This window comes from Pleurodeles waltl, chromosome 8 (genome assembly GCF_031143425.1).
Source record: "Pleurodeles waltl isolate 20211129_DDA chromosome 8, aPleWal1.hap1.20221129, whole genome shotgun sequence".
Lineage (NCBI taxonomy): Eukaryota > Metazoa > Chordata > Amphibia > Caudata > Salamandridae > Pleurodeles > Pleurodeles waltl.
The window spans coordinates 1,419,021,042-1,419,036,871 of NC_090447.1; the positions used below are offsets into that span (position 1 = coordinate 1,419,021,042).

The 15,830-nt window shown below is 46.7% G+C and overlaps 1 long non-coding RNA gene across 1 annotated transcript in view; it reads right to left on the bottom strand.

Moving 5' to 3' along the window:
- Positions 1-15,830, bottom strand: part of LOC138248707 (uncharacterized) — a 38,116-nt gene that overhangs the window by 21,741 nt on the left and 545 nt on the right. The gene's annotated exons all lie outside the window — the stretch shown is intronic.

Below are 15,830 nucleotides of genomic sequence, written 5' to 3' on the forward strand. Positions count from 1 at the left end.
AAAAAGCCCCCCAGAATGTGGTCAGCTATAGGTTAGCTCTCAGATGCAGTGCTTCTGGAAGAAGGCCGCTGTGAACCCGGAAGCCAGCCAGGAGGTGATGTAGCTCTGGCATGACCAGAAGGCCACTCTGGTCGAGTTTCAGCCTGGCCAAAACGTATGGGTGATAGAGCCAGTGGAGCCCAGAGCCCTAGAAGACTGCTGGTCTGGGTCCTTATGAGGTGAAAGAGAGAAAGAGGGAGGTCACCTACACGATAGACCTCAAGACCCCCAGGAATCCCTTAATGGTCCTCCATGTTAAACGCCTCAAGCCCCACTATGAGAGGTCTGAGGTAACCCTGCTCCTGGTGACAGATGATAGGGTGGAAGAGGAGAGTGAACCTCTCCCCGACCTCCTATCTTTTTAAGGAGCAGGATGGGTCAGTGGAGGGTGTCAACCTCTCCCTATTGACCCCAGAGCCGCAAAGGAACTGTTACCAATTGCTGGTGGAGTTTGAGTCCTTATTCTCACTGATCCCTGGGCTCACTTATTAGTGCACCCATGATATTGATACTGGGGACAGCATACCTGTGAAGAACATAATTTACAGACTGTCTGATAATGTGAGAACTAGCATCAAGGAGGAAGTGTCCAAAATGCTTAAGCTAGGGGTGACTGAGCACTACAGTAGCCCTTAGTCCAGCCCAGTAGTGCTGATACCTAAAGCTGCCCCACTGGGTGCCGCCCCAGAACTCGGGTTCTCTCTGGACTATAGGGGGGTCAACTCAGTCACAAAGATTGATGCTACCCCATCCCCCGAGCTGAAGAACTCATATATAGGTTGGGAGTTGCCAAATTCTTCAGAACATTTGATTTGACTTCTGGGTACTGGCAGATTACCTAACTGATGGGACTAAGGAGCGGTCTACATCCTCCACTCTAGAGGGCCACTTCTAATAAGAGTGATGTTCTTTTTTGTTAAAGAATGCCCCTGCCATCTTCCAGAGACTGGATGACATGATCAGACTGGGAAGGAAGCTTTCAGTGCCACCTTCTTGGATGACACTGCTTTCTTCAGTTCCAGTTGGGAGGATCACCTGTTTCACCTCAAGGAGGTGCTTCAGGCCCTGCAGCAGGCTGTCTTCACTATCCCAGTAAATACCTGGGCCGTATCTGTGGACTATCTGGGACACTGAGTGGGCAGGGACAAGATGCATCACCCTCCAGGCCAAGATTGAGACTATCCTGGTCTGGGGACCACCTCCTAAGACTCAGACTAAGGTAAGGGCTACACTGGATACTAGAGGAGGTTTGTCAAGGGTTATGACACCATTGTTGCCCCTTGACTGAGCTGACTTCCAAGAAGTATTCTAAAAAGGTGATCTGTATAGAGACCTGTCAGAAAGACTTTGCCACCCTCAAGGAAGCCATTTGTACAGCCCCAGTACTCAAGGCTCCTGACCTCTTCAAAGAGTTTATTTATGCAAATAGACACTTCAGAGCATGGCATAGTGGTTGGGCTCTCACAGCTTAATTAAGAGGGCGTAGAACAACCAGTAGCTTTTATCAGTAGAACGTTACTCCCCAGGAAACAGAGGTGAAGTGCCATTGAGAGACGCTTTTGCTGTGTTCTGGGCACTGAAGAAGCTGAGACCATACCAGTTTGGTCTCGGCACTAAAGAAGCGGAGACCATACCGGTCTGGAAGTTACTTCTAGGTTCAGACAGACCACAGGACCTTCAGTTGGCTCATGCAGAAGAGGAGTGAGAATCCCAAACTGTTGCAGTGGTGGAACTCTGTCCTGGGACTGACCACTCCAGTGCTGATGGTCCTTCCGGTTTCTTCTGCCTTACTGAAGAGAACTCCCATGAGGGTAGGTAGTTCTCCCTATTTTCAACTAGGAGGACAAATGTTAGACCTGCCAGCCTTGGTGTGGTATTCCCTCAAATTGTTTGCATTCACCCCTCCTGTTTTTTTTAATCTTTTCATTTTGGCTTTAGGACTCTGTGCAAATTACCACTGCTAACCAGTGCTAAAGTGTGTGCTCTCCCCTTTAAACTTGGTAAAATTGGCTTACACCCAATTGGCACATTTAATGTACTTGTAAGTCCCTAGTAAGGTGGTACTACATATACCAAGAGCCTGTAAATTACGTGCTATTAGTGGGCCTGCAGCACTCATTGTGCAACCCATTAACAGCCTCTTAAAGCATGTCTCAGGCCTGCCATAGCAGCCTGTAATGCAGTTTAAAGCAACCAATTCAACCTGAAAAATAAACCTTTTGCCGGGACTACCCTTCCTTTTCCTACATATGTCACCCCTTATATAAGCCCTAAACAGCCCATAGAGCAGGGTGTGTTGTATTAAAACATTAGGACATGCATTTTTAAGTTGTATATGTCCTGATGGTGAAAGGCTCCTAAATTAGTTTTTCATTACTGTAAGGCTACCTCTCCAATGGGATAACATGTCCCGTTTGAACTCAAAAGAATTGTAATTTAAAATGGTAAACTCAGACTTTAAGTCACAATTCTGAAAATATCAATTTTAGAAGTTGGCATTTTCTTGTTCTAACCATTTGGCGCCTGCTGTTAACACCCTGAGTCACATGACCCTGCTGTGAGGTGTTACGTATTCCTCAAACAGTGAGACAAAAGGGCTTAGGTGTGGGTAGGATGGGCCATCCGGACAGAATAGGTGGTGGCGGAGCCGTTTCTTGCCCTCCTTGCACTTCAATAGAGGCTGCCTCCAGCTCACACAAGGAAACCCAACACTAGTCTTTTGTAATGCTAGATGTCTTGGAATCTTGGCAGGAAAAGTAAGGAACTTTCCTGACTCAGATGTGGGGGTAGGTTTGAACATGCCGCCACTTCAAAGGCTGTCAACAGGTATAAAATTGGACCCTCCGATCAACTTTTCAGGACACTCCTGGACCAGTGGTCATCACAGAAGAAAGCATGCCTTGAACCCCAGAGGTCTGCCCTGCTGTTTAAGGCCTGCCTTTCTTCCCAGAGGACAGGACTGCCCTGCTGCTTGAGGACTGCCTTGCTCTGTGTGAATGAAGACAGTATCTGCTCCTTTTATCCCTGGCTATCTGAGTGACTCCAAAGGTCAGTTAGCTGACCTCCTTTGTGAACTACAGGGACACAGCAGGCTCCATGCTTCCGTGTGAACTTCCAGCTGACTTGCTGCACTGGACCTGCAATCGGACCTGCCTGAGCCCTCTTGGCCTTTGCTGGAGTGAGCTCCTGATCCCCGAGAGTTGCCTCCCTAGGTCCTGGACTGTTGCCTGGCGGGAGTTGAGCTCCTCCTCTAAAGAAAGGAGAAATACCGACGTTATGGATTATTCGCGTTCACAAACAGGCCCATTCATGCCTAGACTGTACCACCCACAACAATGCAAAGTTCTGGTGAACCTGACTGCTTGTGACATGTGAAATCTGCAATTTGCACTACAGTACCGACAGCCCTGGTGACCCCGATCGCGCAGCTCCAGCCACTACAGTCCATGAGGTCCGACCGCATCTTTGTGCTACAACAGGTGACCGTTTGTGCGCCAGGCCTTCTTTCCGAGGCCTCCTTCACAAAGAGCTGGACTCTTCGTGCCGGACTTTAAGAATGAAATTTGTTCAGCGGGGCTAACCTGGTCCCTGTACTTATGACTTTTTCCCGATCTAGCATGACCAGATGACCGCTAATGGCACTCTGTGCTTTTATGTGCTATACTTACCTATAAAATTTGCATTTCAATATCTAGGATTTTACAGAATGGACTTAATTCATTTTGGTATCATTTTATTAAATAAAGTTTACTCTCTTTTTCTAACTTAGTGTGGGATTTTTCTTGTATTGTATTACTGTATGTGTGAGGATTAAATACTTTACAAAGTGTCTCTAAGTTATGCCTGCCTGCTTTTATGCCAAGCTACTAGAGGGTTTAGCACAGTTAATTTAGTAACTTTTGTGGTTCACCCTGACAAGGACTGTGGTTGTTGTGAGGCTTCCACCCCCTTAACTAATAACCTCATTTTTGTACACATTAAGCACATTTATTCACATTTCTTTCTCTTTTTTTAAATTTGCTACAATGTCGGATGCAAAAGAAAGCAAATAATCTTTATACACTCCAGAAATATTGCAAGATTATTAAAAAAAAAAGATTTTTAGATTAGAAGTATTATTGTATTTTGCCTCATCCAGGTTCTCGTATCTAGTGTTTAAAACTGTACATTAGATAAAGTATGGTCTTTCTTTATATCAAAGACATTTTCGTTTGCAGTTTCCCCAAATGTTAGACATTGTGCTAAAAAACATTTACAGATGTAGGAAATTGGAAATCACTTGGGGCCTGATTTAGAGTTTGGCAGAGAGGGCTCTTCGTCGCAACTGAGATGGAGTACCCTCTCTGCCAAACCCTGGGTCCGCCCACCTGATTTATAAGAAGGCAGATACGTCTTTGCCAATAGAGGCCCCAGCTGTTTGTGCTACTTGATTGAGCCCTATTCTCCTTGTAAGGCACTAAGACAAGGCTTTTTTAATGCAGCTCCTATTAATTGTTCTATAAATTTCTATTGTGGCTGGTTTATCAGCACCTTTAGACATCCACTACACCCTGTAGGCTTCAATGCCCAGAAGTAACAAGTCACAGTGGTCGAGACCATTCGTTCTGTTTCTCTCTTATTACGTTCCCTTTTCCCCATTTCTCTGCCTAGCCCTCATATTCTTGTGTATGTGGTCATTGGAGGAGGTGGTGAGAGATGGCAGGGTGCTCCAGTTGGATCCTGGGTAAAAGGGTAGTGCTCTCTGAAAGAGGCCCACTGCTGCTGCATGAATTCTGCAACATCTGCTACCTGAAGGGGGAACCCTTGGGGCTCCCTCGGGGTCAAAGGTACCAGAGAGACTCCTACAAACAACATACTCCATACTGAACAATGCATGGTGAATGGCAACACATTGAACAGAAGAGCATCTGAGAAATCTCTTCAACCTAATCTTCATGATTGCTTGTACCATGATTAGTGGAGGTTCAGGTGCCAATCAGTGGTAAGGGTCAGACACATATAACTTCAATTGAGATGAATGAAAAACTCCATCCTGAGTCCTAAACAACAGAAAAAGACATTGGAGCGGAGTAGGGATACTCTGACCCCTAATCCTGGTGGTGCGGGCCAAAGATATTTTTTGTAATTTTTGCTACAAATTTGCAAAGGATCCATGAATCCACGCAAAGCTTTTTAAAAAAGAAGAACGGGAGTGTGTGGCCAACCATTATGGCCACTCGGATGTGATCCAAAGGAACTCCGCAGCATTCAACTCATCAGACGTAGTATTGGGCGGTCATAGCCATCAAATCCTACCTGCAGCTGCGATTGCAGCGCTACATGCCAGTGAGGGACGATCACTGATGTGCAACGTACTGTAAGTCTAATTCACCCCGGGTCCCCTCTTTGCAACACTGAACATTAATGCCCAGGAACTACGACACCTCTGCTGACAGTCGCATGTTCCTGTCACCCAAATTTCAAAGCTGCTTTCTAACTACAAGCAAACTGACTCCACTGCTGCCTTCCACTTGCTGACAACTGGTCCCTCGTTGGGGGCGACTGAGAGTTCCTGAGAGGTGGGAATGGGATGGGTAGCCAGGGTAGCCCTGTGCGGTGGCTCCAGAGCCTTGGGCCCAACTCCCCCTCTGCCTGACCTTAAGATGGCGGACACACCACATGGCTGCTTTGGCCGCCATTCTTGCCCCGAAACCCAAGGAAAACGACCATGGCTCACCGAAAGACTGCGGCGAGAGAATGTTCGAAACACAGAGACGCGCTGCAACAACAGAGGATTCCAACACGGTTTCCATACATGCAGGCCACCTAGCATCTCCTCATGGACGGGCACTGTTTGACACAGATAGACTTCCCTTAGCAATATATACAGCAATCAGCCTTCGCAGTGAGGCCTAGAAGGGCCACAACCTTGAAAGTTTAGACCTGTAATATGCAGGATACCAGGGACCTGTGGGTGCTGAAACATCCATGTGGCTGCTGTTAACAATACCCTGCCATCATTAACCACTACTGCCCTCAACCCAGTTGCACCTAGCCCTCAGACCCCCCCACTGATGTGACACTGCTGAGGTTGATGAGGTGCTGGAGTGGACTAGACTCACCTACATAGTGCGATTGAAGACACTCTCTTCTCCCCCAGAGAGGCACATCAACAACCCACCCGTGCAAGGAGAATCCTTGGGTGGGACAACCCTGTACAATGTTTTGCAGCCCCCTTGGTGTGCCATTTGTCAACTACGAAGTACCGTAAGCACACCACCCAAGGCAGGCACCGAGGAGAGTCAACACCATCATCCGCTTATGCACAAACCCACTAGGTTCTTAAATGTCTCTGAAAACAAATCACCCGGAAATAGGGTGCTGAGTTACTTCCAACCATGGGACCTCCACGCAACTACGACCTCACACGGAGAATAGCTTTAACAAAGGAAGATCTACTGACCTCTCTACAGGACTTCAAAAAGGAACTCTGCAAAGACCGTAAAACAGACCTCTCTGCCTCCTTGGAAACTCAGCGGTCTGATCTCAACTCCAAGCTTACAACGCTACAACAGGATGTAGACTAGGTTGGAACTCGTACACTCAATCTGGAAGTGATATACCAAACCCTTGAACAACGAGTAGCCAAACTTGAGACCTCATCCGACCACCTTAAAATCAACCTCCAAAACACAATACTTAAATGTGAGGATCTGGACAATTGCTCACAACACAATAATATAAATTTAAGAGACTTTAGGGAGGGAGTGGAGGGCCTTGACTTGGAGGCCTTTGTGGTGGGCTTGTTTTCAGAACTTCTGGGAGACAGTAGTATCGAAGTAAAGGTAGATCGAGCCAACTGAGTGGGCGCAGTGGTGCATAGAGAAAGGAAACGTCCCAGAGACTGCTGGAGAAGCTACACTCCAACATTATGAAGGAAGCTATCCTACTAGCAGCGAGGAAAACAGATGATGGATTCTTTCAGGGGATGAAATGCTCCATTTTCCAAGATATAGCCCCAGCTACCCTGGCATGACGACTACACTTCAGACTGGTGATGGATAAACTACACCAGGAGCGCACTTAATATAGATGGACATACCCCTTGGGCCTAGCCTTTGATTACCAGAACAAAATACATCATTTTACAGACCTGGAGCAGGCAGTCAACTTGCTACGTGTTGCAGTCCCAGCACCAGACGACTCGGAGGGGGATCTGCGCGAGGCCTCCGGGACCCCTAACCCCAACATGGACAAAAGACAATGGCTTCCACAAAGACAGCCATGGTGACTGGGGAAACAATGATCCCCTGGTTAAATATTATACCTGTCTTCTAGCACCTGGAACACTGTCCTTAATCACTCACTCTTCAGGTATTCCCTTGTTCAATGTTGCACTCAACTTGCTGTTAACTGACACATCAATCATGGACTTCTGAGACACTGCCCTACTCATCTGAGAAAAGCCATGTCTAAAGAACAGAATTGTATAGTATTCAGGGTAACTTGGTCAGCTGTATTACTGGGGGAAATATTTCCAGTTAACCCCTTAGATACCATGTTTAGCACTCTCAACCGCATGAATACTATGAGTTTAATGTATAAAGTTATGTGACATATTTCAACCTATCTAACCTGTTCGGGGACTAGCTTCTACGCTGTTAATGTTTTATAGTTCTATTGTCCTTATTTCTGGAGTGTACCGATGTTGGCCAGTAATGAAAGACTTTGGCGGGAGTGGCGGGAAAGAGGGGGAGAGTGCATATCAGCGATAGCGTTGCGAGAGAGGCCTGACAAGGTACGCTAACACCCCATAACACCATGGTATTGACCACATTGACACGGAACGTCAAGGGATTCAATTCCCCAGCTAAACACCATAAATTGTGGAAACATCTCTTACATCGGAGACATGATATGGTCTCCATACCAGAAACACATCTCAAAAGCACTGAGGGGCACAGGTTGTGCCACAAAGCATATCCACTGATTTACTGCTCTTCGGCTCCCACAAAACACAATGGGGTTGCCCTCCTCTTTCCCAAAGACACCAAGGCAGACAAGGAAGGTAGAATAATAATCATCAAAGGTGTGGTATTAGGCAGACAGTGTACAGTTGCATGTATATACGTCCCCAACTCGGCACAGGCAACCTTTCTTCACTCTTTACTCAACCTCTTGAGATTGCGGAAGGTGAGATTATTTTAATGGGAGACTTCAATCTTATCTGGGATGCAGAATTAGATAGCACCCACACCGCTCAACTACGCGAAACTTTACAACTTCCTTAAAACAAGTGATACACTTGAAGTCTTGGTAGACGCCTAGAGGGTGGCACACCCTAATGTTAGACTACACTTTTTTTCCCCAATGCCATTGCTCATACTCACAATTGGACTTTATGTTCATCAGTCAGGCCCTGGAACACTCTATTCTCGCCACCGTCTTTCACCCGATAGCTATCTCAGACCATGCCCTGGTGGAGATTACACTAGACTGGACATCTCCCACGCCTAAACTGTGTATATGGTTCTTCATCCAGATCCCTTACTAGGGATCATCTTTTTAAAGATGAAATGCGTACCGCTATTAGAGAATTCTTCCGACTGAATGACCCTTAAAATACCAACTTGGCTAATACTTGCGATGCTTTTAAAGCAGCTATTAGAGTGAAATGTATTTCCCTACTGACCATGCTAACTAAACAGAAATCCAAGGACAAAATGGCTATTGAGGTAGAGCTCCAAATGGCAGAAGTTATTCAAAAGGATAATCCTACCCTTGCACACCAAAGGAAGGTCACGGACCTCAGAGGGAAATTAAACACAATATACTCCAATAGAGCTGAATTTATCCTGCCTCACTTAAAACATATGATATATGAGCGGAGAAATAAAGTAGGCACACATCTGGCCCCAAATGTGGATGTCAGACATAAAAGAGACTTTATTTGGTACTTTTACAAAGAAACTGGAGATACTGCCACGACTGAAGACAAAGTGAAAACCTTCCATGATTTTTACGAAACCCTTTGCATGTCTGGAACCTCTGAAGGTGAGTCACAGATAGAATAGCTAGAGGGAGTCCAACTGCCTCAAGTGATAGAGGACCAAAATGAGGAGCTGGGTAGCCCAATCAGAGATGAGGAGGTTCAACAGGCAATAGCCTCACCTAAAATGCACAAATCACCGGATCCCTATGGGTTCACAGACCAATTCTATAAAACTTTCAGCTCTGATCTTGTGCCACACCTAACCCGGCTCTTCAGCTACATCAAATCCACTCGCGTAGTTATACCCTCTATCAGCAAAGCATTGAAAAAGGTAATTCCAAAACCAGGGAAAGACCCCCACTATTGTGCCTCAGATAGCCTGATTGCGCTACTTAATTTAGATGCCAAAATCTACACCAAAATTCTCGTCACACAATTAGAAGGCATTTTGCCAGATTTGATCCACCTGGACCAATCTGACTTTATTAAAGGGAGGCAAACCCAGGACAACCTGAGATGGGTAGTTCATCTGGTTGAAATGGGCACTAAAAAAACTTAGGGGCATATTTATACTCTGTTTGCGCCATTTTTTTTGGCGCAAATCTGGCGCAAACTTAACTCCATATTTATACTTTGGCGCTAGACCCGTCTAGCGCCAAAAATATGGAGTTAGAGTCATTTTTTGGATGCGGGAAACTACCTTGCGCTAATGAGATGCAAGGTAGGCGTTCCCGTCCAAAAAATGACTCAAACACCTGTGCGCCATATTTATCCATCTGGGTGAAAATGGCGCACGGGAGTGGGAGGGCCTTAAAAAATGACTCTAAACCTGTTTAAAGTAATTTTTTTATGCCTGGGTCAGGGCAGGCGTTAAGGGACCTGTGGGCTCACTTCCATGGTCTCTGACCATGGAAGCAGCCCACAAGTGCCCTTCCCTGCCCCCAGGGACACCCCCTGCCACCCTCGCCCACCCCTGGAGGACACCCATGGATGTGGGGGACCCATCCCAGGTAAGTACAGGTAAGTATAATTTTTTATTTTTTAAATTGGCATGGGGGGCCTAACTTGGGCCCCCCTACATGCCACTGTGCCCAATGGCCATGCCCAGGGAACAGAAGTCCCCTGGGCATGGCCATTGGGCAAGGGGGAATGACTCCTGTCTTTGCTAAGACAGGAGTCATTTCAATGGGGGTTGTGCGTCATAAAATGGTGCAAGTCCGGTTTGAGGCATGATTTTTGCCTCAAACCTGACTTGCACCATTTTTTGACGCACAACCCCCATTTTCCCCTACGCCGGCGCTGCCTGGTTTGAGTCATTATTTTTTACTCTGACCAGTCCGCAGCGCCAGCTAACATCATTCCTTAAATAAGGCGCCCGCATGGCGCATAGGAATGGCATTAGCCGGCGGTAATATTTTTGCCGCAAATCAGCGCCGGCGCTGGTTTGCGTCAAAAAGTATAAATATGGGCCTTAGTGAACACTTTATAGCCATCTATGGTCCAGGCGAGCTATGCCAATCCTCTCTCACGAGTGGCGGTCAATGGCGTGGGATCTGCTTTCAAGCTTGAACGTGGTACTCGACAGGGGTGTCCACTTTCACCTCCCTTATTTGCCCTTAGTATAGACCCCTTGTGGCTAGAATAAGGGTTACAACAAAGCTACAGGGCATTCCCTTTGTCCATGACAACCATAAAATTTCACTTTTTATAGACGATGTCCTACTCTCCCTCACCTCACACACTTCCTCACGTGAGGCTCTGCAGCAGGAGTTAGCATCCTATGAACAGGTGTTAGGCTATCGTATAAACCTCCACAAATCCTTTCTCCTTAACCTGACCCTATCCAAAACAGAAATGCATAAACTAGCTGAGGCTACTCCCTTCAATTAGGAGAAAAGAGATCGTACTTATTTGGGGTTCAAAATACCACCTAAAGTGTCTGACCTATACCACGCTAACTTTCCCCCACTTTTAAAACAACTGAAAGCAGACCTTAAAAGGTGGTCCCTAATGTATCTATCATGGCTAGGTCAGATCAATGGGATCAAAATGTCAGTCCTGCCTTGGTTGCTATATTTATTTCAAGGGCTCCCTATAAAGCTTAATTGGGCATTCTTTACGGAGCTCTGCTCCATTATTACCCGTTCATGTGGCAGGAGGGCAGAGCCCAACTCCCCAACAAACTCTTGAGACTCTTGAGGAGTGTGGGTGGATTAACTCTTCCTGATTTTCTTCTCTACTATATGGGAGCGCAATTTAGGATATTGGAGTGGTTAATGAAAAAATTGGACAAACATTGGCTCCATATGGACAGAGCGGTGGTGGGAGAGTACATATGGGGCGTTTTAGGGAAGCCAAAAACAGACCAACCCCCTAAAGCATATCTTAGCACTCCCACAAGAACCACTCTTATGGTATGGGATACCATAATTCGAGCAACTGGGTGGGCGACCTTTTCCTCACTGTACACTCCTATCCACTTTAAACTTGCCCCCCCCCCCCACTCCGCTGGTGCTTACCCCAGGCCCTTTCGAATGATGGAGGGAGGGGGGATGCTTCACACTCTCCAATCTTTTCCATGGGTGGGACATCCTTGCTTTTGAAAATTGTCAATGTGATTTTGGCCTCTCAGCCTCCGAGAGATACCACTATACACAACTGAAACATTGGGTCCTCCATCCAGCAGTGCATTTAGCCACCAGAGAATTAGCTTCAATTGAAGAAAGTATTCAACAAACATCTGGCGCAAAAGGCACCATCTCCTTCCCACTTACGAAGCACCTTACCTGCAACCCAACCATGCCATGTACATTTTTGGTCCACAATACTGGGCAACCCCATACCAGATAAACCATGGCAGCAGCTCCAGGATGATACAACTAAATTCAATTGTTCGATTGGACTGAGGGGAGCTTATTTTAAACTACTATATGACTAGTTCTTCTACAACACCAAACTTAAAATAATTTTCCTAACTAGCTCAGCATTATGTTGGAGAGGATGTGGGCTACTTGGCGACTTTAAACGTATCTGGTGGGATTGTCTGCTTATCCTACCCTTCTAGTCTGAAATTCTGGCAGAAATTAAAACCATATATTACGCTACCTAATCCCATCAACATTAAGCTCTACCCTGTTGGGACTACAGGACAAGACCCTCAAACACCAAATTTATAGTGACCGCTCCATCCTAAGGTTATGCCTCAGAGTAGCAAAGACCGCCTTGGCAGCAAATTTTAAAAAGACAACGGCACCCTCCATTTCCCAATGGTGCGGTAGACTTCGGCAAGGCCTGACAATGGCAGACATCTTGTCAGACACCTACAAGAATTTCAAGTACCGCTGGAGTCCCCTGGTGCAGTTCTTGGCGAAGGACGGCCTCTCACAGCCTGTCCCACCTGCACAACGGAGTTCCACCTATTTTAAATTTTATCACATTTTTTAAAACTCTTTTTTCTTTTTCTCTAACGATTCTTCCGGATCGCCTAACCTGTTCATTAACACACCCTATCTGTTTTCCTCGTTCCACCTACTATGCTACTCAGGAAGCCAGCACACTCACGTTTGGTTTTTGGTTCGGGATGTGGGGTGTAAAAGTTGGGTAATGCAGCAGTAACATGAAGCAAAGGAATGTAACCAGAGACCACTTGGATTTATTTTACTGTCTTATAGATATCACCGGCTAGAAGCAAAATTCAGTACTAGTAGCTTCCTGTGCCACCTGGCTGATATCTATATATTGATGCATTGGCTCTGTATGACACACCACCCTGTTAAAACTTAATAAAGAAAGTTTGACAAAAAAAGAAGTGCTGTCTCTGCGCTTCTGATTAAAATCCCCCTGGGTTGGGCCAGGGCCTGGGAGGGCGAAGGTAGGTGTTTATTTTGGGGAAGCGTGCCCCCACCCCGCTAGAACCTCTGAAAGACCCTGGGGATCCCATGACCTGGGCCATGGTAAAAAGAAGAGGGGAGCACGTGGCCCCACTCCTCCTGCCTAAAAAGGCCCAGGGGATCCCCATCCCCTGGGTCGAAATGTATATAAAAGGGGAGAGGGGCCATCTGGCCCTGTCCCCAAGCCTAAAAAGGTCCCAGTGACCCATCCCCTGGGCTCAACAGTTATTTAAAGGGAGGGAGGCCGCAGCCTTACCACCATATACCCGTACCCACTCCTAAAGCCTAAATTCAATTATACACACACATGCACACACTTTTGTTATACAGAATTACCTTTAGCTGTAAAGGCATGCGTGGTAAAGGCTTTGTGTGGTACAGGATGGGTTGTAAAGGCATTCCCTTGTGAAAACAGAATTGCAAAGGCCTCTTAGATTGAGCTGCTCTTGGCCCATCTTTACTCTTTTCAAAAATAGATTGAAGTGTTCCAAACACGTCCTGTGGGGGACTTACAAGCTGTCCATGTGATTCCAGTGGGACAAAGCATCTGCCAATACATTTTTGAACTTGGGATGTTTCTGATAACAAAACCATACTGTTGTAGAAGAATGCTCCTTGTGGTAAACAACTGTTTCTGAATAAGAGGTTCTGTTGACCCCATCAGAAATGTCATCCACCGCATGCCTTCTTCATAGCTAGGGCTCTCTCTCAAGCACTGAATAGGTTTGGTCGCATGCTGACCAGACATGGAATAGATAGAATTCTGGCTGCCCGTTGCCAATATCTTCCTGTTTCTGAATTCTCTCACAGTACTTTCTGAAGCATCTGGATCCACGATTGACTTTTTTGTTGTGTTTGGGTGATACAGCACAGGAGCCTGTACAAAAATATGTTCTATTGGATGCTCTTTCATCCAAACAATCATTGCCCAGGCCACCTGCTATGTATTGGGCATCATCGGCCATAATTTTGATCTGTGCATGTGTGTTACACAAGCTTAGACCTACTCCCTGAGTAGGCATGCCTTTATCTTATTTGCGGCACTTCTAATGTCCTGGGGGAGGGCACCCAGGTGCTGACTCTTCTCAGGACTCAGTGTCTGGTTGATGGTTTACGCTGGACCTGTCACTTGTTAATCCACTGGTGTGCTGTAAAAACCCCAGTGAAATGCCAAGGCTCGTGTGATGCAGTGACTCAGTGATGCTGTTAATATGCTGCTTTCCTTTCACGGTCTCTGTTTTATTTATATATTATCTTTCATCCTTTTGATGGAGCTGCTGTGGGCTATGGGGGTCTCCTCCGGGGGGTGCTGGCTGTCACACTGAGGCGACACGTGGGGAGAGCGTGCCTCCTTCCTGGTTCTCTCCCCGAGACTCCTTTGTTCGGGGTGTCTGCCCTGTGCGCCCTGGGGTAGCTCGTCAGCTCCAACACGCGTGGCTTTGTTCTGGGGAAGGCAGGTGGTTTAATGGAGCCGAGGGCAGAAATCCCCAAGGTGGCGGGCAGGACACCACACTGCCACTGGAGCTATTCGGACGCCGCAGACAGACATCCTTGATCCCGTCAAGAGCCATCTGCAGATGTCCAGGCCTCGTCTGCGACGTAGTGCTGTGCTTTCAATCCCAAACCTCCACTACCCACTAATGCCAATGAGGCCTAGTGTATTCCGGTGTAGGCAGTGCTTAATTTGTAAGTAAAAATGCGCCGGTGCCGAAAGCTCTCCTCTGAAACACGCGGCTGCTGCAATTAAATCTGCGAGCACGGAATACTGAGGAAGTGTAATCCTAAAGCCATCTGGGGCCTCTTTAATCCATTTACCACCACTCCCTACGCCTTCAGCAGTTTACTGCTTTCGCCCTTTGTGACGCTTTTTCGTTTCTCTCTTCTTCCGTCTTTCCCATATGTTGTCTTTTGCTCGCAGTAAATGCCTGAGGCAGAAAAATAAGTGCTGGCCCTCGAAAATAAGTGCCGGTGCCCCGCACCGGAAACCACCGGCACAAATTAAGCACTGGGTGTAGGTAGAGTGACATGCACCTACCAGTTGACTGTCCACCCCAGAAATTACCAGCCTAGCGTTTCTCCATTTCTGAATACATGTGCGTACAGGTGATGACAGTAGTGGTGCTGAGCCTTCATTCAGTTTCCCTCTAAACCAGTGAGTACACTTCCACTGTTGCGATGGTTTCGGCCATATTCCAGTCTCAAGTCTGCGAAGGAGACAAGCTTGAATCCTGAGATTAACTGATCTACGTATGCCCTATTCCTTTGATATAGGTCAGTGAGACTCCGGCCTTCCGATCTGTATGCCTGCATTACTCCAAACAGGGACGACATTAATATTTCTAAAAACGTGCATGAAAAAAAAACCTTCTTTAAAACCAGTGACTGTTTTCTCGTCTTCCTTTCTAGTAAACGATCCTCTCCTTAATCTTGGGTGTACGATCAGTGCGCCAGCCACCGAATGCGCCTTGGCATGGGTAGTAAGCACTATATTAACACAATGACAATGCAATGCATATGCGGCGATGGCGCACCAGGACTGACCATCAGCGCTCGGTCTCGCTTTTTTTTACCCCCCACAGCCCCGCCCGGCCTTCGGGGTGACTGCTGGTGACATCACGTAATCCCGTAGTGCCAGGGTGGAAGACTAAAACACATGGCATGGGCCCGCTTGGCATCTATTCTCATGAGGTGAGTAGGGAGCGCAGATGTTGCAAGAGAGAAGCAGGGACAGCATACATGCCAACAGACCCGATTCAGGCGGGCGACTCCCGATTTTTGCTGCCAACTATTTTCTTTATGTTAGCCTGTCTCCCGCCTGAAATGACCTCTGCTTCAAAATAAGTCAGTGGGAAAAATACATTTCCATACATGCCAATATTTTAGAAGTGTAAAGTGGGAGATTTTTTTTAAAACGTAATCGGGAGAATTCA